Here is a 27,043-nt window from a genome sequence, read left to right as displayed (position 1 = left end):
ATTCTTTCCTCACCAGAGTTCACATGCCCAGCAGTGGCACGCATGCGTGCCAGCTTGCGTCAGTGTGTCTGACTCTTTGCAACCCTATTACCTCAGCCCGCCAGGCTCCTCTGTCCATGGGATTCGCCAGGCAAGAATGCTAGAGTGCATGGCCCTGTTCTCCTCCAGGGGATCTTCCCAACCCAAGGACTGAAAGCCTCCTGCATTGGCAGGCGGGTTCTTAACCACTAACGCTACCATCTGAATAAGAGAATGAAGTAACCTAGTAAGATTGTAGTCCTCAAAAGGATTTTCATGACTGGTGATGACGTCCACGATACAGTGCTATGTGGGAAAAAAAAAAAAAGGAGGCTTCAAATGGAATGCACGTGTGCCTAAGTTTCATTTTGTACACACACACAAGGCCTCCCCTGGTGGCTCAGTGGGTAAGCAATCTGCCTGCAACGCAGGAGACCCAGGTTCGATCCCTGGGTGGGGAAGATCCCCTGGAGAAAGAAATGGCAATCCATTTCCAATTCTTGCCTAGAGAATTCCATGGACAGAGGAGCCTGGCAGACTACAGTCCATGGGGTTGCAAATAGTCAGACACGACTTAGCAACTAAACCACACAAACCACACACACACACACACACACACATACGTACACATAAAAGATACCCTCTAAAATGTAAACAGTAAAATAAAATACACCGGTCTCTCCAGGCCTGGGATGATGCTGGACTTAAATCTATGTACATGTGGCGTGCCTTTTCAGTATTTTCCTAATTTCCTCCTACGAACGTGAACTGCAGTCACATTCATTAGAATGTAATTAAAATCTGGCAGCGTCTTCAGAAATCAGTATGAGAACAACCCAGCTAAGGAGGAAAGAAATTGGCAGGGTTGAGACAGCAGGGAAAAGGGAGCCTCCTCGGGTTAGAAAAATAATGACGCGCTTCACAGAAATCAAAAAACACCCCCAGGGTGAGGCCTTCAGAAAGGGGCCTTTCTGAGCCTATTTGCCCGCCCGGATTCATTAGTGGCTGGTTGGTGAGCTCCGTTCCGACCCTGTGCACAAAGGCATGAAGCATGGAGATTCGAGAGGATGGGGTGTCCTGGCCCAGACATGCTGCCAAGACCACATGTCCCCTCCCAAGCAGCCATGGGTCCCCATCTAGAACCCTCTGAGCCGCACACCCTGCCCAGCCCACACTCCTCTGCCAGATCGGGAGGCAGGTCCAGAGGGAAACCTTCCTAAAAAGTCCACCCCGATGACAGCAAGCCACTGCTAAGAAAGGTCTGCGTCACAGAGAGACAGACATACACGTAACTCCGACAGCACGGTTTCACTTAGCCTTCCATCCACGCGGTGAAATGCAAGTTCAGGCACCCAAGCTTTCGCAGCTAAGTGCCTCAGGAGATACGGACAGCTTCAATGTAAAAATGTCCTTTCCCTTCTTTGCTGGAGGACGTGGGTCTGCCAGCTAAGGCTTCCGATTAGTCTGTAAATTAATTTACAGACTTTAATTATCTCTGAGACCAAGGGGCTGGAATGAGAGTCTCTGCACTAGGCCCTCTGATAAATCACAGGAATCTACACAGGCTGGTTACGAAAGCTCTCAGACACTGTGATTTTCAGCCACATACGCAAGATTTACCTTGGCCTGGATGATTCCCTTTTCTGTGGTAGGTGGAGTCCTAAGTGAGGTCATCGACTCCTATAATGTGGTCTCCAGAGTTGTGAAAAAAAAAAAACAAAACAACAAAACCCTGTGGCTTTCTCTGTAAATATAAAGGCAGGTGATGCTTTGCCCTCTGGGTCAGCCTGTATCTCAAAAACCTTGGTACTCAAATAGGGAGACGTTGAGGGCAGGGGGAGGGGGTGACAGAGGATGAGTTAGCTGGATGGCATTGCTGAGTCAATGGACATGAGCAAACTCAGGTCAACAGTGAAGGACAGGGAGGCCTGGCATGCTGCAGGCCACAGGGTCGCAAAGAGTCGGACACGGCTGAGTGACCGAACAACGACAACAGAAATATATTGTGATGCCTCAGCTTTAAACGAGCATGGTGACCCATGGCTCTATTCTTGCCTGGGACATCCCTCGGACAGAGGAGCCTGGTGGGCTACAGTCCATGCAGTCTCAAAGAGTTGGACACGAGTGGGCACGCATACACACACACCGACAACAACAACACACCGCATAAAAGAAAAATACTAAAAGCATCGTGAAGTCGAGCATCGCAAGAGCATCCTTTGACACTTAAATCAGCAAGCGGAAGGCATTCAGTTTTCTCATCCAGCGCTCGGCAGGTGAAATTCCCACAGCCAGAGGACTGCGGCGATCAAACCACAGAAAGAAATACCGACGGGAGCAGGGAGGGGTCGTCGGTCTCGGTACTGTGGGCACTCGGGACCACATGGACCTCTGTGATGGGTTCCCCGATGCCCTGGAGGATGTTGAACAACATTCCTGGGTCTCCACCCACTGGGTGTCAGGAGCAACATCTTCCTCAAAGGTCTCCAGACATGATCAAATGTCCCCTGGGGAAGGCTGGTTACACACGTCCAGAGCCACTCTGCTCATGGAAGGGCCTACAATTCCTAAAGTCCATGAGCAACTGCAGGGTCTTGGCCGAGCAACCACAACTTAGTAATAAAGTGTGAGTCCCTTCAATCGTGTCTCACTCTTTGCGACCCCATGGACTGTAGCCCGCCGGGTTCCTCTGTCCATGGGGATTCTCCAGGCAAGGATACTGGAGTGGGGTTGCCATGCCCTCCTCCAAGGGGATCTTCCTGACCCCAGGATCGAACCCGTGTCTCCTACGCTGCAGTCGGATTCTCTCCCATCTGAGCCACCAGGAGAAGCACAATGTGGATGCTGTCTTAAGTTCTCCATGGACCTCTCAGAGCTGCATGTTAAAGGCCCTTCAACTCAGAGCTCATGGTTGGAGGAGAAATGAGACAGGTGTCTTTCTCGAGGTCAAGCCTGGTGCACTGCAGCCCACAGGCAGATTCACATGTTGCCCACCTTCCGTAAGGCTTAGGAGCTATCCACGGAGTCTCTGCTCCTACATGGTTGCAAGGAAAATCAAAACAGTCCTATTGTGCCACTCCTGAAATTGCGATGACAATGGAATTCCAGTGCCCATCGGCGACGTATTACCGATGTCACTCAGCCACACTCGTTCATTGGTGTGTATGATCAGTAGCGGTTCTCACAGAGTAAAGGCAGAATAAAGTAACAGAGACCCCGGGGCCCACAAAGCATCAACTATCAACATCTACTCTCTGGCCCTTGATGGAAAACGTCTGCCAACCTCGCTCTCCCGAAGATTCTCCCCTCTCTACATTAGAGCATGCCCGCTTTGTTGCTTTCCGGCCGGAAATCTTCCTGTCTGGGAACCTGAAGGTGATGCCCCCAAGAATGTGGACGGATGCTCCTCGGGGATAACCCACCGGTCTCTCTGCAATGAAGAGCCAAGAAGAAACCACAGCCGTCATCTGCTGTTTGTCCGTTGCTTTCCGAGGAGGGACCTGCTGAAACTAGGCTAAGTCAAATGGGAACAGACCAAGGTCCATCTGGTCAAAGCTATGGTTTTTCCAGTAGTCCTGTATGAATGGGCGAGTTGGACCATAAGAAGGCTGAGGACCAAAGAATCGATGCTTTAGAACTGTGGGGCTGGAGAAGACTCTTGAGAGTCCCTAGGACTGCAAGGAGATCCAACCAGTCCATCCTAAGGGAGATCAGTCCTTGGTGTTCATTGGAAGGACTGATGCTGAAGCTGAAACTCCAATACTTTGGCCACCTGATGTGAAGAGCTGACTCACTGGAAAAGACCCTGATGCTGGGAATGATTGAGGGCAGGAGGAGAAGGGGACGACAGAGGATGAGATGGCTGGATGGTATCACCGACTCGACGGACATGGGTTTGAGTAAACTGTGGGAGATGGTGAAGGACAGGGAAGCCTGGCGTGCTGGAGTCCATGGGGTTGCAAAGAGTCACATAAAACTTGGCGAATGAATAACAACAGGAACAGACATGAGCCCTCACACTCTAACGCACAGCACCCAGCACAGAGAGAAAGGGCTGTGATTTACAGCTGACTCCCAAGCTCACCGTCACGGAGGCACCATGGGCACTGTGGTATGTGAGCAGCAATGCCTTTCCCCAGCATAATCCCAAATGAACATCCGCATATGGAAATTGCACAGGGAATCATCAAAGGCTACACGAAATTCCAGAGTCATCTATGAAGCTAAACACCAATGCCCAACTCACAACAGGAAGTCAACGTGTGTGCTCAATGCAACTCACTCAAAGCTTGTATGTTCCCTGAATACTGAATTCAGACTCAATCAAGACACTGGTGAGCAAAAGACGTTCTCTCTCCCCTCTGCCCTCTGACATTTGAACTATGACTCAATTGCGTTTTATTTATTTATTTTTTCAATTGCGTTTTAAAAATACTGACTGATGGCACAGCCACTTTGGAAAGGTTGGGATGATTCTTCCAAACGTTAAACAGAGTTACCATATGACCAAGCAATTCTCCTCTCAGGTATATACCCAAGAGAAAATGAAGGTACATATCCAGATAAAATTTACACACGAATGTTCATGGCAGCGCTATTCTCAACAACTCAAGAAAAGTAAACACGACTCAAATGTCCATCAGCTGATGAATGGATAAATAGAATACAGTGGTACATCCATACAAATGGAATATTCTTTGCCCATTAAAAGACTCATGCTACAACCTGAACATGCGATGTCACAGACTCAATTAACCTTTTCTAATTTTTTATTTTTAAAAAAACCAAACTACCCCTTCCAGATAATTAAGAAAAATATTGAAATTCTAATACAGCTGGCCCTTGAACAAAATGCAGTTTGGGGTGAAAATCCCACACAGCTGAAAATCCACTTATAACTACAGTGGGCCCTCATATCCATGGTTCCTCATCTGTGGATTCACTCACGGACTCTGCACAGCAGTTAGTTACTGGGGGAAAAAAAAAAAAACCCAAGTATAAGTGGACCGGTGCAGTTCAAACCGGTGCAGATGACCCCAGTCAAGGGCCAGCGGTACGTATTTACCTTGCTACATGTTTGGTCTTAAACAAAAATACCACATAAGGTTGTTCCTGTGGTTACATCTGGGCCTATGATTTTACTTCTGACTGGTTCTTTTTAAAGCAGTACAGCAAAAAAATCTTCTGCAGATTTCTACCTCTTATGTTTTTAAAATAACAAAACTCCTATCAGCATTTTTTTGTCCCATTAAAACAATTAAAGAACCAGAAAACACACACAAAAAAGGATAAAATCAAATGCTAAAATTCCATCTTCCAAAATATTAACAGCGCTTCTTCTTGATAGAGGCTGGAGAAGGGAACCATCAGCTTTAGGTTGAGACATGGGCTTCAACTCTGGTTTTTCATTTTTGGGGGGGTCACAAGGCTTTTGGGATCATAGTTCCCCGACCAGGGATGGAACCCGTGCCTCCTGTAATGGAAAGTGCAGATTCCTAACCACTGGAACCACCAAGGAACTTCCTGGGCTTCCATTCTTGATGTCTGTGCATCTGTGATTGTTTGGTTTGCTCCTCTGGGTACTCCTTGTCATCTCACTAGATCTATTGATAGTAAGCTGCATGTTTTCCTAATACTTTCAAGGTTAAGTAGGAAATCAATTTGCAGATAGACACAAATCATATTAAGAAACTAACAAAGCAAAGAATTAAGATACAGGAGCCAAATAAGATACAGACTCATGCCCTCAAGTATAATCCATTTTGCTGCTTAATTTTAATTCATAATGCTGATGAGAGGCATTGATTTTAGAAGGTGTCATCTGCTCCTGGTAAGACCCAGAAAAGTTTAAAATAGCTGGTTCCGTATTCAGCTTCATCTTCAGTTCAGTACAGTCGTATCCAACTCTTTGCGACCCCACAGACTACAGCACGCCAGGCTTCTCTGTCCATCACCAACTCCTAGAGCTTGCTCAAAGTCATGTCCATCGAATCGGTGAGGCCATCCAACCATCTCATCCTCTGTTGTCCCCTTCTCCTCCCGCCTTCAATCTTTCCCAGCATCAGGGTCTTTCCCAATAAGTCAGTTCTTTGAATCAGGTGGCCAAAGTACTGGACTTTCAGTTTTCAAATCAGGTGGCCAAAGTATTGGACTTTCAGCTTCAGCATCAGTCCTTGCAATGAATATGCAGGACTGATTTCCTTTAGAATGGACTGGTTTGATCTCCTTGTAGTCCAAGGGACTCTCAAAAGTCTTCTCCAACACCACAGTTCCAAAGCATCCATTCTTTGATGCTCAGCTTTCTTTATGGTTCAACTCTCACATCCATACATGATTACTGGACACACCATAGCTTTGACTAGACAGACCTTTGTTGGCAAAGTAATGTCCCTGCTTTTTAATATGCTGTCTAGGTTGGTCATAGCTTTTCTTCCAAGGAGCAAGCATCTTTAATTTCATGGCTGCAGTCACCATCTGCAGTGATTTTGGAGCCCAAGAAAATAAAGTTTCTCACTGTTTCCCCATCTATTTGCTATGAAGTGATGGGACCGGATGCTGTGACCTTCATTTTCTGAATGTTGAGTTTTAAGCCGACTTTTTCACTCTCCTCTTTCACTTTCATCAAGAGGCTCTTTAGTTCTCCACTTTCTGCCATAAGGGTGGTGTCATCTGAATATCTAAGGTTATTGACATTTCTCCTGGCAATCTTGATTCCAGCTTGTGCTTCATCCAGCGGGGCATTTCACATGATGTACTCTGCATATAAGCTAAATAGGCTGACAATATACAGCCTTGAGGTACTCCTTTCCCAGTTTGGAACCAGTCTGCTGTTCCATGTCCGGTTTTAACTGTCCGTGTCCTGACCTGCATACAGATTTCTCAGGAGGCAGGTATGGTGGTCTGGTATTCCCATCTCTTTAAGAATTTCCCCAAATTCTTAGAAGGCAAAAAAGCCCAATTCATCTTAAAGAATCAAGTTAGTAGCACATCATTATTTAATAATGCTTCGTCTATTACCTTCATGGAGAAGGAAATGGCAAGTACTCCAGTATTCGTGCCTGGAGAATCCCATGGACAGAGGACCCTGGTGGGCTACAGTCCATGGGGTAGCAAAGAGTCAGACATAACTTAGTGATTAAACAACAATTACCTTGAACTTCAGCAAGACGACCTCAGACACATATCATTTTAAAACAGAAGGTGTTCAGTTTTGGCAAAATGCAGTTGTGTTTGAAACGAATTTCAGGTAGAGAACAAAGATCAAATGCAGGGGTGTACCTTTAGGGCGACTTCATGTGTAGACCTCTGAACCAGTGGGCTCCCCAGCACCCGATCATAGGAACCGCCAAGTGTCTGCTGGGACCTGCCTGGTGAGAAACAATGAGACTGAAAAACAGGAAGATAACAAAACCAAAATAAACCTGAAAATCCTTTGGGAATTGTTCACCTTTGATCTCTCCTATTCTTCTTTTCCGTTGTGATCTCAAACACGTGTTACTGTTTCATACCCTCTGTCTTCAACTTTTACACAAACTATGCACTTTTATTTGCAGTGTAAAAAAGTAATTAAAACCAGCCATCAGCATTATGGTACATGCAGAGATTTACAAGGAAAACCTCTCAAAGTAAGTAACATTGGTTTTAGGGCAGACAAGGGTTCTGCTATCATTCAATGATAATGAACGCCCACTTGAAACATCTTTGTTTTAGGGAGTGTATCATATACAATCAATCAATTAAACTGTACACATCCTGAAGAGAAGAAAGATGCCTCACAGAAAGTTTATAAAGAGTGCTTGGGCCAACGTTACAATAATCATGGCACGCATGTTTGTGTGCAGATATTTGCTCATTTATGTGACAGGGAAACATTAGAATCTTTCTCCCCCCCTTCTTTCGGCTTCCTAAAATAAAGCAAGGAAGCACTGACTGCTAGGTCTCAAGTTTTCCTCTATTATTCTCCTACATTTCCGTTTCAGAGCGGTTCTGTATTTGCACAGATTTGTAAAGAAGCCAGGGGTGTATCTCACAAGATAATCCTTCATATCACAAGCTTGCTTTTTTCAGTCAATATTAATACAAAGCAGTCAACCAGCCTCTATTTCAGGATATGTACCTCCTTCCTTACAAAATGTCTTTGGCTGGGGGTGAGTCCAGCCTCCTACAGGGTTTAAATTATCCACATGCTCAAAAACTAAGGAAATTACATGACTACCGCTTTCTGTAAATTCTTGTTCAATAGTCTTAAGTGATATAAAAAGGTGCCAGGTTTAATGTAATTCAAATTCAGAAGCACGGCTATGAATGAAGCTGTTTCTTATTAGTGAATTAATCAGAACCTCTTGAAACGTTTTTAAGGAAAGTCAAGGAAATTATTCCCACTGAGGTATGTTTATAGTTACACTGTTCAAAGAAAGGAGATTAAAAAGATTCTATAAGCAGGTTCATAGGCTGTTAAGTTTCATTACAGTGCATTTTTAAAACATCATAAGGATCTGTAAGATGTAAGTAATAATCAGAACAACTGAAAAAAAATCTACCACCGAAGGAAAATAAGATTTAAACGAAACTCTACAGTTGTTTGAACAGGCATTTAAGGGCATCAGACTGAAGCAGGGACAAGGGAATATGCACTTTTCTTATAAAATAAAAAATGCATTTCATTATGAAATAAGTTCTGTAGTAGAGATGAAATAGGACAATACTCCTGAGACTAACCTGATGCAGAAAGCAACTGACTGTTTTCAGGACTGTGTTGCAAACCCAAAATAGCCTTCTGATGAGACTGCTAAATACGATAAACTATCAAAGTATGAGCAGATGTCACCACAATAAGCCCCAAATTGCTTGAAAATTGAAACATTAAGATACACAATAATTCAATTAGGCAATTAATATATAAACAGCTCTTATTACAAGCTGTTCAGAAAAAAGAAAAAAAAGCCTCAGTATTTAGTTTGGACCTATTCTTTGGTCCAAAACAGATGGTAACTCACAAATTGAAGGTTATCTTTGATATAAGTTGTTAAATTCAATAAGACTAATTAACATCATGTGTGTGTTATAAACACACAAAACATGTGAAATATGACTTTGGTTAATGACTTTCTGGTTATACAACATGACAAATTAATTAGTTTACTGCTAAAAAATAAGAAGTGAGAAATCTGACCTTCCAATACCTTGTCATTCGTGATTTTCCCATTATGAACAACCAAAGAGAACCACTATCCATAAACCGTGCTGGTAAGAATTTATGGGGCTGAAAAGTATTTGTGGGATATGCAAATGATTTTAACAAATGCAATATATTCCTTAATTCTCAAAGGTATTCAGAATGAAACTGACAGTGAGTCCCTCAGTCACGTCCAGTTCTTCGTGACCCCATGGACTGTAGCCCACCAAGCTCCGCTCTCCATGGAATTCTCCAGGGAAGAATACTGCAGTGGGTTGCCATTCCCATCTTGGATTTAAGAAGGGAGTGAATTGAATTGGATTGATTCCATTGAATGAACTGAATTGGATTGACTCCACTGAATCAGTTGAACTGAACTGGATTCCATTCAATCCCAGGGGATCTGCCCGACCCAGGGATTGAACCTGGGTCTCCTGCATTGTAGAGATTCTTTACCGACTGAGCTGAGTTACCCGTAATAAAAACTCGGAAGCATCATGGCACGTCCACAGTGGTAACACAGGTGCTTTCAACCAGGGGTGGCTGTGTCCTCTGCTCCAGGGGACTCTAGGATATTAGGCAACGTCTGGAAACATTTTTCGGTTGTCCCAACTGGAGGAGGGAAGCTAGTGGCATAGCATTAAGCATCTACAACTCACAGAACAGTCTTCCACACAGCAGACAGATCAGGCCCCCAAATGCTAATAATATCCAGAAACTATATTTTAATGGGACAGACTTTACTGTTAGGTAGGTTAGACTAGGGAAACAGAGTCCAAGATGGTAGTCAGAGGAAGGGACGACGAGAAGAACCATGTGCAGAGGAAAGGAAAGGAAAAAGCCCATGAAAAGGAAAACTTGAGGCCTGGAATAAGAAGCTCTGGAGGGGAAGGAGCCTAACACGGCCCTTTCCCTGATTGGCTTGACCATACACCCTAACTGCATTCCCTTCCCTGACTGGGTGCAGACACAAGCCCTATTTTGCAAGGGGAAACAGCCAATGGAGCCCGAGAACCGCCAAGGGGACGAGAAACACGTATGCAGAGGGAAACGGAAAAAATGAGACCAGACCACTCCAGTGGGTGTGGGTCCACTCTCCCGTCTGAAGACTGTCCTGCCTGTGGCTTGCTTAAGAAATCCTGCCTGCTTGAGCTGTGTCGGTCTGTCGTTTCAATTCTTTCCTACGAAGAGACAAGAATGGAGGGGAAGAAACCTACTCGACAGTAGACTCACCAAGCAGACACTTCTCTTCACGACTTCTGCCTGATTCTTACTGTGCAACATTAGAAGTAACGCTTTCACACGGGCCTTAGACTCAGAAAGGAATGCCTAGGGGACACTTTAGCCTAGATTGTCACCATCTAAAACGGGTTACCGAGGTCAACCATGGATTCTGTTCAGAGAAAATGGTTCACTAAGAGACACAAAAACATCAGATATCCAACTGCGAAATAATTCAGGGCATTCAGTGAATTAAGAGCATGAGAATAACAATGAATTCTGATAACATTCATTACAGGGGGCACATCTCCTGGTAAGCGAACTAGGACCCCACATGCTTCGAAGCATAGCCCCCCAAAAAATTCTGATAAAGAAAAAATATTTAAGAGCAATGAAGCGAAATAATAACTATTACAGAGAGAAAGTCTCTGGAAAAATAGGAATAGCAAAACATGCACGGTTCAGCATATAATCCCATCACTTAATGAGGTACAAATGAAACCAAGAAGAAACTGCATCATTCATTTGAAAGAAGAATATCCCTGTTTGCAAAAAACATTTAAAAAGAGGAAGAAAAATGGCTTTAACAAAATAAAGTTGCAATTTGAGTGGAAGGGCTTGAAAATCAAGTATAAAGGATTATAAGAGAGGAAGTTTATAGGCTTATCCTTTTCTGTAAATACACGTAACGTGTACACGCTTTCTATAATAAAGAGTCCTGAAAAAAGTTTAGCAAAATGTTGAAAATTTCTGATGCTTTGCAATGAATACTTGGAAGTCCATTCTTCTCTTCATTTCTTAGTATGTTTGAAATCTGCCAAAGGGTTTTGTTTTGTTTTTTTTTAATTCACATAAAAAGATCTGTGAACTTACTGATTTGCCCTTGTTATTTATGAGGCTGTAAGCTACTTTAACAGTGCCTTATACCATCTCTTTGTACTTCACTGTGGCTAATGTACTATTCTACATTCAGGGATAAACAGCTCATCAGGGTATGCTGAAATATTAAAAACAAAATGTCTTTTTTGTGGGGAGCTAGATACAGTTAAGTGCCTTCTAGCTCTGAGATTCCATGCTATCAAGTTTCAATTTATCTGCTTATGCTGAACTCTTAACTCACCAAGATACCAAAAATTACCTGGCCAGGTGATCAAGTCACGTGTTAATAAGTCCTTTCCAAAGCACAGGTGAAGAGATTCCAGGCTTGGCTTGTTTTTCTCAATTACAAACCAGCAAATTAAAGAGAGAAGGAAGCAACCTTTGCAATATTGTCAGGGGTCTCACACCCTGATTTCAAGCAGTTTATGTCTGAGTTCCCTCCAATATTCACTTAAACATCCATGATTAACAAGAAAGTAGAAAAGAGCCTCCTCCCAGAGGAAAGGACCAGGGAACTGGAGCTTTGAGAAAAGACTAACATGTGACTTGACTGCTGCACTGGAAAACTAAAAGGAAAGAGGAAGTGAACTCACAAGATTTTTTGCACAAGAAACCACAAATGAAACAAAAAGACAACCTACAGGCTGGGCTGCAGTTCAACAGGGCTCAGTTTCCAAAACACATGAATAGCTCATACAACTCAATAACAGAAAACCAAACAACTCCACCAAAAAATTGGCAGAAAACCAAAGTAGATGCTCCTCCAAAGAAGACACACAAATAGCCAATGAGCACATGAGAAGATGCTCGATGCTGCTGATCACTGGACAAATTCAAATCAAAACTACAATGATGCACCACTGCACACAGGTCCACATGGCCATCATCAAAAAGTCTACGGATAGTAAATGCTGGAGAGGGTGTGCAGAAAAGGGAACTCTCGTACCCTGTTGGCAGAAATGCATTTGGTATGGCCCCTGTCAAGAATGGTATGCTGCTGCTGCTAAGTCACTTCAGTCGTGTCCAACTCTGTATGACCCCAGAGACGGCAGCCCACCAGGCTCTCTTGTCCCTGGAATTCTCCAGGCAAGAGCACTGGCGTGGGTTGCCATTTCCTTCTCCAATGCATGAAAGTGAAAGTGAAAGTGAAGTCACTCAGTCGTGTCCGACTCTGTGCGACCCCATGGACTGCAGCCTATCAGGCTCCTCCGTCCATGGGATTTTCCAGGCAAGAGTACTGGAGTGGGGTGCCATCGCCTTCTCCAGAAGAATGGTATGGAGGCCCCTTAAAAAAACTCAAAGCAGAATTGCCATAGGATTCAGCAATCCCACTCCTGGGTATGCTGCTGCTGCTGCTGCTGCTGCTGCTGCTGCTGCTGCTGCTACTGCTGCTAAGTCGCTTCAGTCGTGTCCGACTCTGTGCGACCCCACAGACGGCAGCCTGGGTGTATATTTAGAGAAAACCCTAACTCTAAGAGATACATGCACCCAAATATTCACAGCAGCACTTTACCCAGCAGCTAGGACGTGGAACAGCCTGAATGTTCACTGACAGACAAGACGGTAACGGTGTGGGATGTTGTTGTTTAGTCGAGAAGTCGTGTCTGCCTCTTCTGTGACCCTATGGCCTGTAGCCCACCAGGCTCCTTTGTCCATGGGATTCTCCAGGCAAGAATACTGGAGTGCATTGCCATTTCTTCCTGCAAGGGATCTTTCTGACCCGGGCATCAGAGCCACATCACCAGCATTTGCAGGTGGATTCTTTACCAATGAGCCACCTGGGAAGCCCCAAAGGTGTGGTGTGTGTGTATATGTATATGTGTGTGTGACTCAGTTTTGTCTAACTCTTTGCAACCCCATACACTGGGGTAGCCTGCCAGGCTCCTCTGTCCATGGGATTCTCCAGGCAAGAATATGATAGTGGGTTGCCATGCCCTTCTCCAATATATCCATATCCATCTATATATATATACACACACACATATATATACATACAATGGAATATTACTCAGACATAAAAAAGGATGAAATAATGCTATTTTCAACAACATGGGCGGACCTAGAGATTACTGTACGAAGTCAGACAAAGGCAAACTCATCACTTATACGTGGAACTTAAAATATGACACAAACGAGCTGAGTTACAAACCAGAAAGACTCAAAGACACAGAAAACAGATTTATGGTTACCAAAGGAGACTGGGGAGGGGTAAGCTAGGACTTTAGGACTAGCAGACACATGCTACTAGACTTAAAACATAGAAAAAACAAGGTATTTCCATGAAGTACGGGGAACTACAGTTAATATCATATAATAAGCTATAATGAAAAAGAAAACTAACCGTAAAAATGGTTTATACATAGCTGCATCCACTGTGGGTCTAAGTGCCTTAAAGTCATGTAATCCTGCAAATAAATAATGGCAGAATCCTTCCTACCAGAATGTCACAACATGTTTTCAACGAGGAGCCCAGGTACCACCACGGGCAGTGTCAGACCAGGGGTTCACACACAGCAAATCATCGCTTTCTTGCCATGATGCCTTCCTGGCTCTGAGCTGCAGGCAGCAGAAATTTTGTGAATCACTGTCCAGGTCTGCCCATGTTGTTGAAAATAGCATTATTTCATCCTTTTTTATGTCTGAGTAATATTCCATTGTATGTATATATATGTGTGTATATATAGAGAGAGATGGATATGGCTATATTGGAGAAGGGCATGGCAACCCACTATCACTGGCCTTCCCTGGCGGCTCAGCTGGTAAAGAATCCGCCTGCGATGCGGGAGACCTGCGTTCCATCCCTGGGTTGGGAAGACCTCCTGGAGAAGGGAACGGCCACCCACTCCAGTGTTCTGCCCTGGAGAATTCCACAGACTGTATAGCCCATGGGGTCGGACACGACTGAGTGACTTTGACTTTCCTTCTCCAGCTTGTCTATGTACGTAGGTTTTCCCCTAGAAAAATGACACTCCGTGCTCAGTATGTAACTCTCCCAAACTTCGACTTTTCAGACACATGCTGAGATGTTCCTGACGACTTCCTGACAGATTGTGAATACACCAGTTGCTAGACACGCTAATAAACGGCGGTTCTCCTGCTGGAAGCGTATAGATTCCCCAAAAGAAATAGAAAACCAACGTGCATTTCTCTAGACTCTGGAAGGCTACAAGCTAAAGATGACAGCGCTTGACGAAAATGAATGCAAGTATGCCAAGATGGTAATGACTTACAAAAATAAACTCTACTTTTAATATCATAATAGTGTCAAGAAGTAGGGCAGTTCTACATGAGCCTTTACCCGCTGGGAATTAAAATCAGGCCATGATCCTCACTGCTCTTTTCACTCACCAAACTAGGAACATAGGTACCGTGAGGTGAGAGGTCACACTGCATTAATCAGTTCCAAGGCGATGGCACCCCACTCCAGCACTCTTGCCTGGAAAATCCCACGGACGGAGGAGCCGGGTGGGCTGCAGTCCACGGGGTCGCGAAGAGTCGGACACGACTGAGCGACTTCCCTTTCACTTTTCACTTTCATGCATTGGAGAAGGAAATGGCAACCCACGCCAGTGTTCTTGCCTGGAGAATCCCAGGGACGGGGGAGCCTGGTGGGCTGCCGTCTATGGGGTCACACAGAGTTGGACACGACTGAAGTGACTTAGCAGCAGCAGCATCTCCTATCATCGCATTCCTCTTTGAAAACCATTCATTTTTGGAATACTCTTTATTTACATGGAGTAGTTATTTTTTGTCACTATACTAAAAGGTTACCCAATTCTCTTTATATGTAAACTGGCAGACAAGAGTAAAGGGATCCGTTCTCTTTAAAGAGTTCTATTTACGACACACACACAAAGATTCTGTGTTGTTTCGTTCATGATAAACACTAATTATGTGCATGAATTTCAAGGGGAAAAAAAGGGAAGGAAGGGAGAGGAAGGAAGAAGAGGAAGGAAGGATTGGGAAGGAAGGGGGAGGAAGGGGAAGGAAGGGAGAGGAAGGAAGGGGAAGGAAGAGAGAGCAAGGAAGGGGAAGGAAGGGAGAGGAAGGAAGGGGAAGGAAGGGAGAGGAAGGGAGAGGAAGGGAGAGAAAGGAAGGGGAAGGAAGGGGAAGGAAGGGAGAGGAAGGAAGGGGAAGGAAGGGACAGGAAGGAAGGGGAAGGAAGGGGAAGGAAGGGAGAGGAAGGAAGGGGAAGGAAGGGAGAGGAAGGAAGGGGAAGGAAGGGACAGGAAGGAAGGGGAAGGAAGGGGAAGGAAGGGGAAGGAAGGGGAAGGAAGGGGAAGGAAGAGAGAGGAAGGGAGAGGAAGGGAGAGGAAGGAAGGGGAAGGAAGGGAGAGGAAGGAAGGGGAAGGAAGGGAGAGCAAGGAAGGGGAAGGAAGGGAGAGGAAGGAAGGGGAAGGAAGGGAGAGGAAGGAAGGGGAAGGAAGGGAGAGGAAGGAAGGGGAAGGAAGGGAGAGCAAGGAAGGGGAAGGAAGGGAGAGGAAGGAAGGGGAAGGAACGGAGAGCAAGGAAGGGGAAGGGAGAGCAAGGAAGGGGAAGGGAGAGGAAGGAAGGGGAAGGAATTGGAAGGAAGGGGAAGGAATTGGAAGGAAGGGGAAGGAAGGGAGAGGAAGGAAGGGGAAGGGAGGGGAAGGAAGGGAGGGGAAGGAAGGGAGAGCAAGGAAGGGGAAGGAAGGGAGAGGAAGGAAGGGGAAGGAATTGGAAGGAAGGAAGGGGAAGGAATTGGAAGGAAGGAAGGGGAAGGAAGGGGAAGGAAGGGGGAAGCTTGGTGTTTTGTATCCTCGGTTAAAAGGCCCAAGGAGCAGGCATTTCAACAAAGGCATCCTATACGCACGGAGTGCGTCTCACATGCAGTTAGCAGGAGTAGCGCTGCAGGATCCTTCACAGGGGATGTACTTGTGTGGCTCTATTATTTGTCTAACTAGGCTACTCTGCCGACAATCCTCCCCTTTTCTGAAACCGAGTTTAAAAATCAGGAGACATTCAGGATATGATGCCCGAAGAGGGAAAAGTTCTAGACTGGTAAAGCAGGGGTGAGCACACTTTCTCTGCACGAATCTTGGACCCTTGACAGCCAAACTGAGTCTGCTACAACTGCTCACGCCTGCTTTAGCTGAAAAACAGCTGCAAATGGTACATAAATGGGTGTTGGGTATGCTTCAACACAGCTTGAAAAAAAATAGACTGCAGGTGGGGTTGGCCTATAGGTAGGAGTCTGCCGATCCCCACCTGACGGCAGTATCAGTGAAAATCACTCAGTCGTGCCTGACTCTTTGCGACCCCATGGAGTACGCAGTCCATGAGATTCTCCAGGCCAGAATACTGGAGTGGGTAGCCTTTCCCTTCTCCAGGGGATCTTCCCAACCCAGGGATTGACGTGAGGTCTCCCACATTGCAGGCAAATTCTTTACCAGCTGAATCACAAGGGAAGCCCAATAATACTGGAGTGGATAGCCTTTGCCTTCTCCAGCGGATCTTCCCGACCCGGGAATCAAACCAGGGTCTCCTGGATTGCAGGCAGATTCTTCACCCACTGAGCTGTCAGGGGAGCCCCAGGCAATATCACGTTCATTTTATTCAGGTGTGTACTCCAAACTTGTTGTGTGCAGGTGTGCCGTCACTTCAGTCGGGTCCAACTCCTTGCGACCCCATCGACTGTAGCCCACCAGGCTCCTCTGTCCACGGGATTCTCCAGGCAAGAACACTGGAGTGGGTTGCCATGCCGTCCTCCAGGGGATCTTCCCAACCCAGGGATCGAACCCGCGTCTCTTATGTCTCCTGCAGTGGCAGATGGGTTCTTTACCACGAGTGCCCCCTGGGAAGACAACCCCTATTACATTAAAACAGACAACCTTCTAATATCCTCAGGGAGACTTTAGACGATTAACATATGGCAGAAGTGGTCTATTCGAGAAGTAAAACAAGTCTCTGCCTTGTTTCTGGGAATGACCACAGTGGAGGGGCTGCCGCTGGACTGAGGGGTGGATTTCAGCCCAGGTTCTTGGTCTCTGGGACACACACACACACACACGCACGCACGCACGCACGCACGCACGCACACCTGCCACGGGGAGCCTTCAGGACACTACTGCAAATGCCCTTCCAGGTTAAGATGACGCTTTCAGAACCCAAGTGCAAAGTCTCATGAAACTTCCCAGTTCTTTCATGGATCGTGTAAGTGTGAAACTGAACAGAATAAATCTCAAAGGTGTGCAGATGACATCTCTCTCTCTCTTTTTTTCACCCCTTTTAACAGGTTTCATTTTTATATTAGTTTTGGATCTCCAGCGAAAGTGACAGGCAGGTACACAGATTTCCTGTATACCGTTTGCCCCTACACAGGCTCCATTTCCCTCATTATCCAGGTCCCCCAGCAGAGGGCCCATCTGTTACAACTGATGAACCTACAGTGACATTATCACCTGAAGCCCACAGGTTAGATCAGGCTGTGGCACCTTCTATGGGTTTTGACAAATGACATAAACACACCTGAGCCTCCCAGGTGGCGCTAGTTGTAAACAACCTTCCCCCTTCAATGCAGGAGACCTAGGAGACGCAGGTTCGATCCCTGGGCCAGGAAGATCCCCCGGAGAAGGGCACAGCAACCCACTCCAGTATTCTTGCCTGGAGAATTCCATGGACAGAAGAGCCTGTTGGGCTACAGTCCATGGGGTCGCAAGGAGTCACGCACGACTGAGCGACTTTCACTCACTCATTCAAGAAAACCGAGGCTTAGCGGACTGATGGGGTCGAAAGAAGTCGGACGTGACCGAAGCAACTTAGTACAGATGGACGCACGTGTCCACCACTACACCACCATCAAGAATACCTTCACGGCCCTAAAAGTTCTCTGTGCTCCAGGGGCTCATCTCGGCACTGAAGATGGTGTTGCAAAGAGCTGGGACACAACTGAGTGACTGAACTGAACTGAACTAATATTCCACTGTCTAGATGCAACATTCAAATATTTATCCATTCATGTATAAAAGGACATCATGGTTTCTCCCAAGTTCTGGCAATGATGAATCAAAGCTCTATAAACATATGTGTCCAGGTTTTTCCTTTGGGTACATTAAAAAAAAAATGCCATTAAAATGATATTAAGTAAGGATTTGCCTGCTGGTCCAGTGGCTAAGTCTCCACGCTCTCATTGCAGGGGGCCTGAGCTCGATCCCTGGTCAAGGAATTAGATCCAACATATGCAACTAAAGATTCTGGATGCAGCAATGAAGCCCAAAGACCCACAGTGTTGCAACTAAGACCTGGGCAGCCAAACAAATTAACATATTTTTATTTTTTATTTTATTTTTATAATTTTAAAATCTTTAATTCTTACATGCGTTCCCAAACATGAACCCCCCTCCCACCTCCCTCCCCATAACATCTCTCTGGGTCATCCCCATGCACCAGCCCCACAAATCAACATATTTTTAAAAGAGTTATCTAATTAACAGATGTTCATGGGAAAGATTTAAAGAGGTTCTCAATTGTGGGCAACTGTGTCCCCGTAGGGTCATCAGTCGATGTCCGGAGATATTCCTCACTGTCTCAACTCTGGGGAGGGTCTCTGGCATGGAAGGGGTAGAGGTCAGACAAGACATTCCCACATGAGAAAGGATTCTTGGGCCCTAAATGTAACTAGTGCTGAGGTTGAGAAACCCTGCTGTTGCTGTTCGGACACTCAGTCCTCTCCGACTCTTTGCGACCCTGTGGACTGCAGCCCGCCAGGCTCCTCTGTCCGTGGGATTCTCCAGGCGAGAGGACTGGAGTGGGTGGCCACGCCTTCCTCCAGGGGATCTTCCCGACCTGGGGATCGAACCCATGTCTCTTATGTCTCCTGCATGGCCAGGCAGGTTCTTTACCACTAGCGCCACCTGGGAAGTCCGGAGGAACCCTGGCGTGAGGACAAAATGATAACTCTCCCTAGGTCCACTCAGTCTCACCTCACACAGACTGCCTCTATTTCCCAGCTTCCCCTGCAGTCCTACAAGTGCCCACCGGGGGGCACTCTGCCTTTTAACACAAATGTGCTCTGCTACCTGTCCTTGAATGTGAGTCATGAGAGGCGCGTGTCACTGGTTTTCATCTCAGCACCTGCCTACACAAAATAACTCAGCGTCCACCTGTTCTCGCGCAAGTGTGCATTTTATCAAGTCCCTTTAGGTCCGTGATATAACTTAACCGTCAAGTCAATCCTTTTGTTATACCCACTGTCTAGCTGAAAAAGGCCAAGTTCTAGAGAGTTTAAGCGAAACAGTCCAGACTGGTTTCACAGCTCGGAAATGGTCAGATTTGTTTGCTGTGGTTCAGAAGCTCAGTTGTGTCCGATACTTTGCGACCCGATGGGCTGCAGCACGCCAGGCCTCCCTGTCCATCATCAACTCCCGGAGTTTACTCAGACTCCTGTCCACTGAGTTGGTGATGCCTTCCAACCAACTCATCCTCTGTCGTCCCCTCATCCTCTTGCCCTCAATCTTTCCCAGCATCAGGGTCTTTTCCAATGAGCTGGCTCTTCGCATCAGGTGGCCAAATTACCGGAGCTTCAGCATCAGTACTTTCAATGAATACTTGGAGATGATTTCCTTCAGAATGGACTGGATGGATCTCCTTGCAGTCCAAGGGACTCTCAAGAGTCTCCTCCAACACCACAGTTCAAAACCATCCATTCTCTGGTGCTCAGCTTTATGGTCTAAATCTCACATACATACATGACTGCTAGAAAAACCATAGCTTTGATTAGATGGATCTTTGTTGGCAAAGTAATGTTTTTGCTTTTTAATGTTCTGTCTAGGTTGGTCATAGGTTTTCTTCCAATGAGCAAGCATCTTTTCATTTCGTGGCTGCAGTCACCATCTGCAATGATTTTGTAGCCCAAGAAAATAAAGTCTGTCACTGTTTCCATTGTTTCTCCATCTATTTGCCATGCAGTGATGGGACTGGAAGCCATGCTCTTAGTTTTTTGAAGGTTGGTTTTTAAGCCAGCTTTTCCACTCTCCTCTTTCACTTTCATCAAAAGGCTCTTTAGTTCCTCTTTGCTTTCTGCCATAAGGGTGGTGTCATCTGCCTCCCTGAGGTTATCGATATTTCTCCTGGCAATCTTGATTCCAGCTTGTGCTTCATCCAGCCCAGCGTTTCTCATGATGTACTCTGCATGTAAGTCAAATATGCAGGGTGACAATATACAGCCTTGAGGTACTCCTCTCCCAAAATGGAACCAGTCTGTCGTTCCAAGTCCTGTTCAACCTGTCCAGTTCTTGACCGGCATACAGATATCTCAGGAGGCAGCTAAGGTGGTCTGGTATTCCCATCTCTAAGAATTTTCCATAGTTTGTTGTGATCCACACAGTCAAAGGCTTCTGCGTGGTCAATGAAACCAAAGTAGACGTTTTCCTGGAATTATCTTGCTTTTTCTATTATCCAACAGATGTTGGCAATTTGGTCTCACACTCCTGAGCTGGTCTGAAATGTATTTGGTCATTTGCACTGTGTGTATACGTGTGTTAGTCTCTTAGTCGTTTCTGACTCTTTGCGACCCCATGGACTGTCCCAGGCTCCTCCATCCAGGGGACTCTCCAGGCAAGAACACTGGAGTGGTAGCCATTCACTTCTCCAGGGGATATACACGACTCAGGCATCGAACCGGGGTCTCCTGCACTGCAGGCAGATTCTCCACCGCCTGAGTCACCAGGGAAGCCCTCGCTTGCACTTTATCTACAAGCAACTACGCTATATTCAGTTTTGGATTTTCTTTTTTCCTTCACCTGACCGCCTTCCAAGTTTCCGCAGTTAGCCTTGACATCTAGAAGATCAAAGCCAGAATGGGAGTGAGTCATCCTGGGGCTTAGCATTCCGTTCACGTGCGCGTCTCTCCCATGGCGTCAAACTCAGATCCACAGCGAATGTCTTATTTATAGCGATTGTTTATTTATAGATGAGCAGGATGACCAAGAGCACCCTGACCCCTACCGAGAAAGCAGCAGCCTGTGCGGCTGGACGAGGAAAGGCAAGTGCGGAAAAAGGCGGTTCCTTCCTGATTCGTGGAATGCAGTTCTTTGGAGATAAAACACACCCTATCTGTCATTAAAATTCTTCCTGAGGGCATCTGCCTTCAAGATGTTCACGCTTCTCTTGTTCCATCACTGGAGACTTGTGAAATCACAAGCAACCATTATTATTCATGTCATGACTGGGGACTTGCCTGGGAGTTTAGTGGTTAAGACGTGACACTTTCACTGCAAGGGGCGTTGAGTCTGAGCCCTAATTGGGGGCCTAAGATACTGAATACCTCGAGGTAAAGCCAAAATGCAGACATATATATACATATATATACACACACATGTACACACACACACGACTGTAAAATCATAGCTAAATGTGTACAGTGTGCATTCTTACATCAGGCCTCATGTCATGCAGCTACAGCTATTGAATATGGATTTTCCGAACCAGAAAATGAGAGCTGGGAATTCCCCGGGCTCTGTGCTTTCAGTGTCAAGGGTCTGGGTTTGATTCCTGGTCGGGTAATTAAGATCCCATAAGCCCTTGTGGTGCAGTGAAACAAAAAGAAAAAAAAAAGTCACCCGCCACTTTTTCTAAGTCTTTTTTGATTTTGTTACAGTATCACCTCTGCTTTATGCTTTGCGTTTTTAGGCCTGCGGGGTCTTAAGCTTCCCCGACCAGGGATCAAATCCACACGTGCTATATTGGAAGGCGAAGTCTCAATCACTGGATCTCCAGGGAAGTCCCGGCCCACCTTTTTTAGAATTCTGATTCCTCACTGCCCCTTCCTCCTACGTGAAGGCTGCTAACCAGAACAGCCTCACGTGTGGGTGCCAGTCAGTCAGTCCGTCCTCCAAAGCTAGGGACAAAGAGGACATGTGGGTTGGTCTGTCTCGGATAAGATGACTAAAACAGTTTGAGAGTTTGTTTCTTTCTAGCTTTCATGATATGTTTATCTCCACGTGAGGCACTTTCTACTATGGGCTCCAATATCACTGGGGATGGCAACTACAGCCATGAAATTAAAAGACACTTGCTCCTTGGGAGAAAAGCTATGACCAACCCAGACAGTGGATTCAAAAGCAGAGACATCACTTTGTTGACAAAGGTCCGTCTAGTCAAAGCTATGGTTTTTCCAGTGGTCATGTATGGATGTGAGAGCTGGACCATAAAGAAGGCTGAGCACCAAAGAATGGATGCTTTGGAACTGTGGTGTTGAAGAAGATTCTTGAGAGTCCCTTGGACTGCAAGGAGATCCAACCGGTCCATCCTAAAGGAAATTGGCCCTAAATATTCCTAAGAAAAACTGATGCTGAAGCTCAGATACTCTGTCCACCTGATGTGAAGAACCAACTCATTTGAAAAGACCCTGATGCTGGGAAAGATTGAGGGCGGGAGAAGGGGATGATAGAGGATGAGACGGATGGATAGCATCACTGATATGATAGTATCACAGATATGAGTTTGCATAAACTCCAGGAATTGGTGATGGACAGGGAGGCCTGGCGTGCTGCAGTCCATGGGGCCACAAAGAGTCGGACACGACTGAGCTACTGAACAATGGACAATACAATACAATACAATAGCAAGTATGCAATTATTTGGAGCAACAAACACTTGAGACAATTCATTTGAAGCAAGACCAAGAGATCCATCAGTTAAGTAAAGCCTCCCCTTTTAAAGCAATCTGACATAAATTCTGCGAGGCAGGTACCACCTCTGTAAGCTGATGGTGTGTGGTACCAAACGATAGCACAGCTCAGGGATTGAGGAGGCACTGCAGGGCCTGGCATTACACACGTCAACAAAGACTTGTGGTCTCCTGTAGCTTCAGAGGGCGACTGACTCGAGACATAAAAAAATGACACGCAATTTAACGCCAGAAAAACATAAGCACAATTTCATGAGTATCCATGGGTCAACAAGCCCTGCTTGGCTGGCGCTCAGAATTCCCAGATTCATCCCAGGGAGTGATGGTCCCCACTGGCTTTCCAGGGTGAATGTCACCCTGCGTGATCAGGGATCAAAGATGCACACGTAGGACAGGGCTACAGGACACGCGCGTCATGCTTCAAGTCTGCACGGACGTGGTCCCCGCAGCGATTTCATCATCACCCTGTGCCACCTCACAGACTTGGGAGAGCCCATCGCTGGGCAGTCAGAACCCGGAAGCCATCCCAGGTGGTCTGGCATTATATATCCCATCTCCGTTCCACTGTACCTCTGGCCCATCTTCAGATGCACCTCTGAGGCCCTAAGAAACATAAAATGAACACACTCGCACATGCCGGTTCTTCTAGCCCTTTATGTTTGCCTTGAAGGCCACACTCTTGCCTCTGTCTTGGGTGGCTAGTCTCAATCACGCCGTTCTTTACGCCCACTCTAAGCTGGCTTCCTTTTCTCCAGATTCCAGCACGGTGTTATTTCCCAGAAATTACACTCAGTGCTTGGAAAGCGTAGTGGTTCCCTTCTGACACAAGCTGGCAAACTTCCGGAGAAGCAGTGTGGTCCTGGCGTGACCTCAGCTAAACCCCAGACTCCTTCGCTAGGGCTGTGTGTCCCCGGTGAGGAATGTAACCTCTCTGGGCCAGTAAAGGAGCATGGTGTGCTTAACAGTTATGCTGCTGAAATTCACAGATTCAGACACATAAAGGCGGATGTGTAGGCCTGTACAGAATGATAGTTAACTGCAGCATGCTAACACCTGTGGAGTGGTTACTGGAATGATGCTGTGTTCCCTCTGTTCTGTTCATCATTTGTTTCCATTTTTAAAGAAAAAATAAAAACCAAGATGATTAAATATATCAATATATAAAATTATAAATAATAAATTATATATAAGTATAATATATATACCTATAAATAATAATGTATAAATATATTAATATATTGACTATATAATTAAATATAATTATATTAATAATTATATATTAACATATTGTTGATATAATTATATATTAATATATTTAACCATCTTGATATATATAAGCCAAGAAAAAATAAAAACCAAGATTATATTAATATATATAAATTATATTATAAATAATAATAAACATATATAAATATAATATATAAATCTGTAAATAATGTATAAATATGTTAATATATTGAATATATAATTAAATATAGTTATATAAAATATACAATAATTATATTACATATTTAACCACCTATATATATATATCCCTAAAAGCCAAGATAAACCTACATTTTCACCAGTAACTCCCACAAAGGAATAAACATCAGAAGTTTCTTTTAACGGGATTAAGAGAGTCACGTAAGTGAAAGTGTAAGAGAATGATGTTTTTGTTTCCACTGGAACATCATCACAGTTATCTCTGGTTGTTTCTTAAACGGAAACTAACTGCTTGGTTTTCAAACGACTGAACTTTGAAGTGAGCAAATGTGTCTGAGAAACGAAAAGAACAGGGTCAGAAGAAGGAAAGAAACCCATCAAGTTAGACGGAGTGTAGACGCTACAATTCTCGGCTCTAGCAGCATCTTCATGCTACACCCACCGAATGATCTTACCTGCCTAGCGTTCTTTTACTGACCCCCCTTTCCCACTCTAGTAAGCAGTCAATTCAGTTCAGTTCAGTCGCTCGGGCGTGTCCGACTCTTTGCGACGCCATGGGCTGGAGCCCGCCGGGCTCCTCTGTCCGTGGGACTCTCCAGGCAAGGAGACTGGTGTGTGTGGCCACTCCCTCCTCCAGGGGATCTTCCCGACCCAGGGATGGAACTTGGGTCTCCTGTATTACAGGCCGATTCTCCACCGTCTGAGCCACCAGGGCGGCCTAATGGCTGCAACCACAGTAAAACGCAAATGCTCTGTGTCCTATAAACAGCAAATATAAAGGAAGACTAGGATTTAGGTGAATATCCTAGTTTAAGCTTAATCTGATTTCCTTTGAGCCTGTTCAAACTTCTCTGGGGTCCTAAGATCACCCTCATGAACTATGGAATGTGTTAGATGCCTAAGTATACTGGAGTGTGTAGTATAGGGCTTCCCAGGTGGCGCTAGCGGTAAAGAACCCCCCTGCTCATGGAGACATAAGAGGCGGAAGATCCCTTGGAGGAGGAAGCAACCACTCCAGTACTCTTTCCGGGGAAATCCCATGGACAGCGGAGCCTGGTGGGCAACAGTCCGTGGGGTGGCAAAGAGCCGGACACGACTGAAGTGACTTGGCACGTCTGTACTATCGTTTGGAAGGTATATTAAGCTGTTCTGGGGATGCGATTTCTGACAGCACACTAAACAGAACAAAGGGTGACCCTGAAATGGTGCTGGGAAGATGTCACTGGTAACAGGGAACCGGTGTTGTGTCAGATTACCTGCTTGTGCAAACAGAACTATTCACAAGCCACACGCAGCCCTAAACACACAGAAACCCTCTCTGCAAAAAAATGCTGAAACGCCCTGCACTTTCACATATGACATTTACATGGTTTTACAGAAATGCCACAGATTAAAAATAAAAGTGTCTTTTGGTAGGACAGAAGCCTTGTTCCTCCAAAAAGTATATGAGAAAACTAAAGTGAACTTTGAGATATCTTTCTCAATTTGGTTCCTCCATTACACAGAGATTTACTTACTCAAATAAGTAGAGAAGAGACGGCCCCTTACAAAGAAAAGAATGCAGAGTCTGGAAGCGGGAGCAGAAAAGTTAATGTGTCTGAAACAGGTGACTCTCAGGTTTAACTGGGGACTTTACACTGTGTATCTCCCGCTGACAAAGGTCAGTACAGTCAAAGCTATGGCTTTTCAGTAGTTACGTACAGATGTGAGAGTTGGACCACAAAGAAGACTGAGTGTCTAAGAAGTGATGCTTTTGAACTGTAGTGTTGGAGAAGACTCCTGAGAGTCACTTGGACTTAAAGGCGATCAAACCAGTCAATGCTAAACCCTCAATATTCAATGGAAGGACTGATGCAGGAGCTGAAACTCCAATCCGTTTGCCACCTGATGTGAAGAACTGATTCACTGGAAAAGACGCTGATGCTGGGAAAAATTGAAGGCGGGAGGAGAAGGGGACAACAGAGGATGAGATGGCTGGATGGCATCACCGACTCGGTGGACATGAGTTTGAGCAAGCTCTGGCTTGGTGATGGACAGGGAGGCCTGGTATGCTGCAGTCCATGGGGATGCAAAGAGTCGGATATTACTGATCTGAACAACAACAAATCTCCTACTGAAGGAAGTCTCCTGGGGGCTTTTATTTTTCCCCATAAAGAATAAAAATCTCTATTTGGGATCTTAAGAACCGCAGTCCAGGAGACACAGATACAGGTAAAACCAAAGGAAGCGTCTGGGGAAAAGAAAGAACCAGGGGCTTATAAAGACAGAACTCACAAGGTTGCTAAAGTTGCCCAGTGAGAATTATGACTGACTCTGTTGCAAGTCACAGGTTATCTGTCCTCAAAGAATCATGAGTTATTTTAGGGTTCCCCGGGGCTTTTTTTTTTTGATACTCAAATGTGAAACAGTGACAGCAAAAGGGTTCCGAACAGCGTGATTCATTAAGGAGACACTCGATGCACCCATGGACACCCCGGAAAAGCCCCTGTACACAGGCCCAGCACTCGACAAGTGTGAATATGCTCCTCTGACTTCTGGGATCTTAACGAGCTCGATTCGATTAGAGGTTGGTTAAGATTGTTCTTAAAGGGCCAGAGACTAAATACGTTTCACGCCATGAGCCACAGAGAGCTGCAACCGTGCAATTTCACCACTGGCGTTTGAAAGAGGCAGAC

The 27,043-nt window shown here is 45.5% G+C and overlaps 1 protein-coding gene across 5 annotated transcripts in view; it reads right to left on the bottom strand.

The window, feature by feature from the left end:
- The window catches only part of TBL1X (transducin beta like 1 X-linked), a 243,911-nt gene that overhangs the window by 64,088 nt on the left and 152,780 nt on the right, over positions 1 to 27,043 (bottom strand). For 4 of the 5 annotated variants that reach the window (XM_070289705.1, XM_070289707.1, XM_070289706.1 and 1 more), the window contains one exon: positions 7,297 to 7,385. The gene's annotated coding sequence lies outside the window, so the exon portion shown is untranslated. The remainder of the gene's footprint in view (positions 1 to 7,296; positions 7,386 to 27,043) is intronic. The other variant, XM_070289708.1, reaches the window with a different exon arrangement.

This window comes from Ovis canadensis, chromosome X (assembly GCF_042477335.2).
Source record: "Ovis canadensis isolate MfBH-ARS-UI-01 breed Bighorn chromosome X, ARS-UI_OviCan_v2, whole genome shotgun sequence".
Classification (NCBI taxonomy): Eukaryota; Metazoa; Chordata; class Mammalia; order Artiodactyla; family Bovidae; genus Ovis; species Ovis canadensis.
This window is presented reverse-complemented; position numbering and strand designations above follow the sequence as displayed.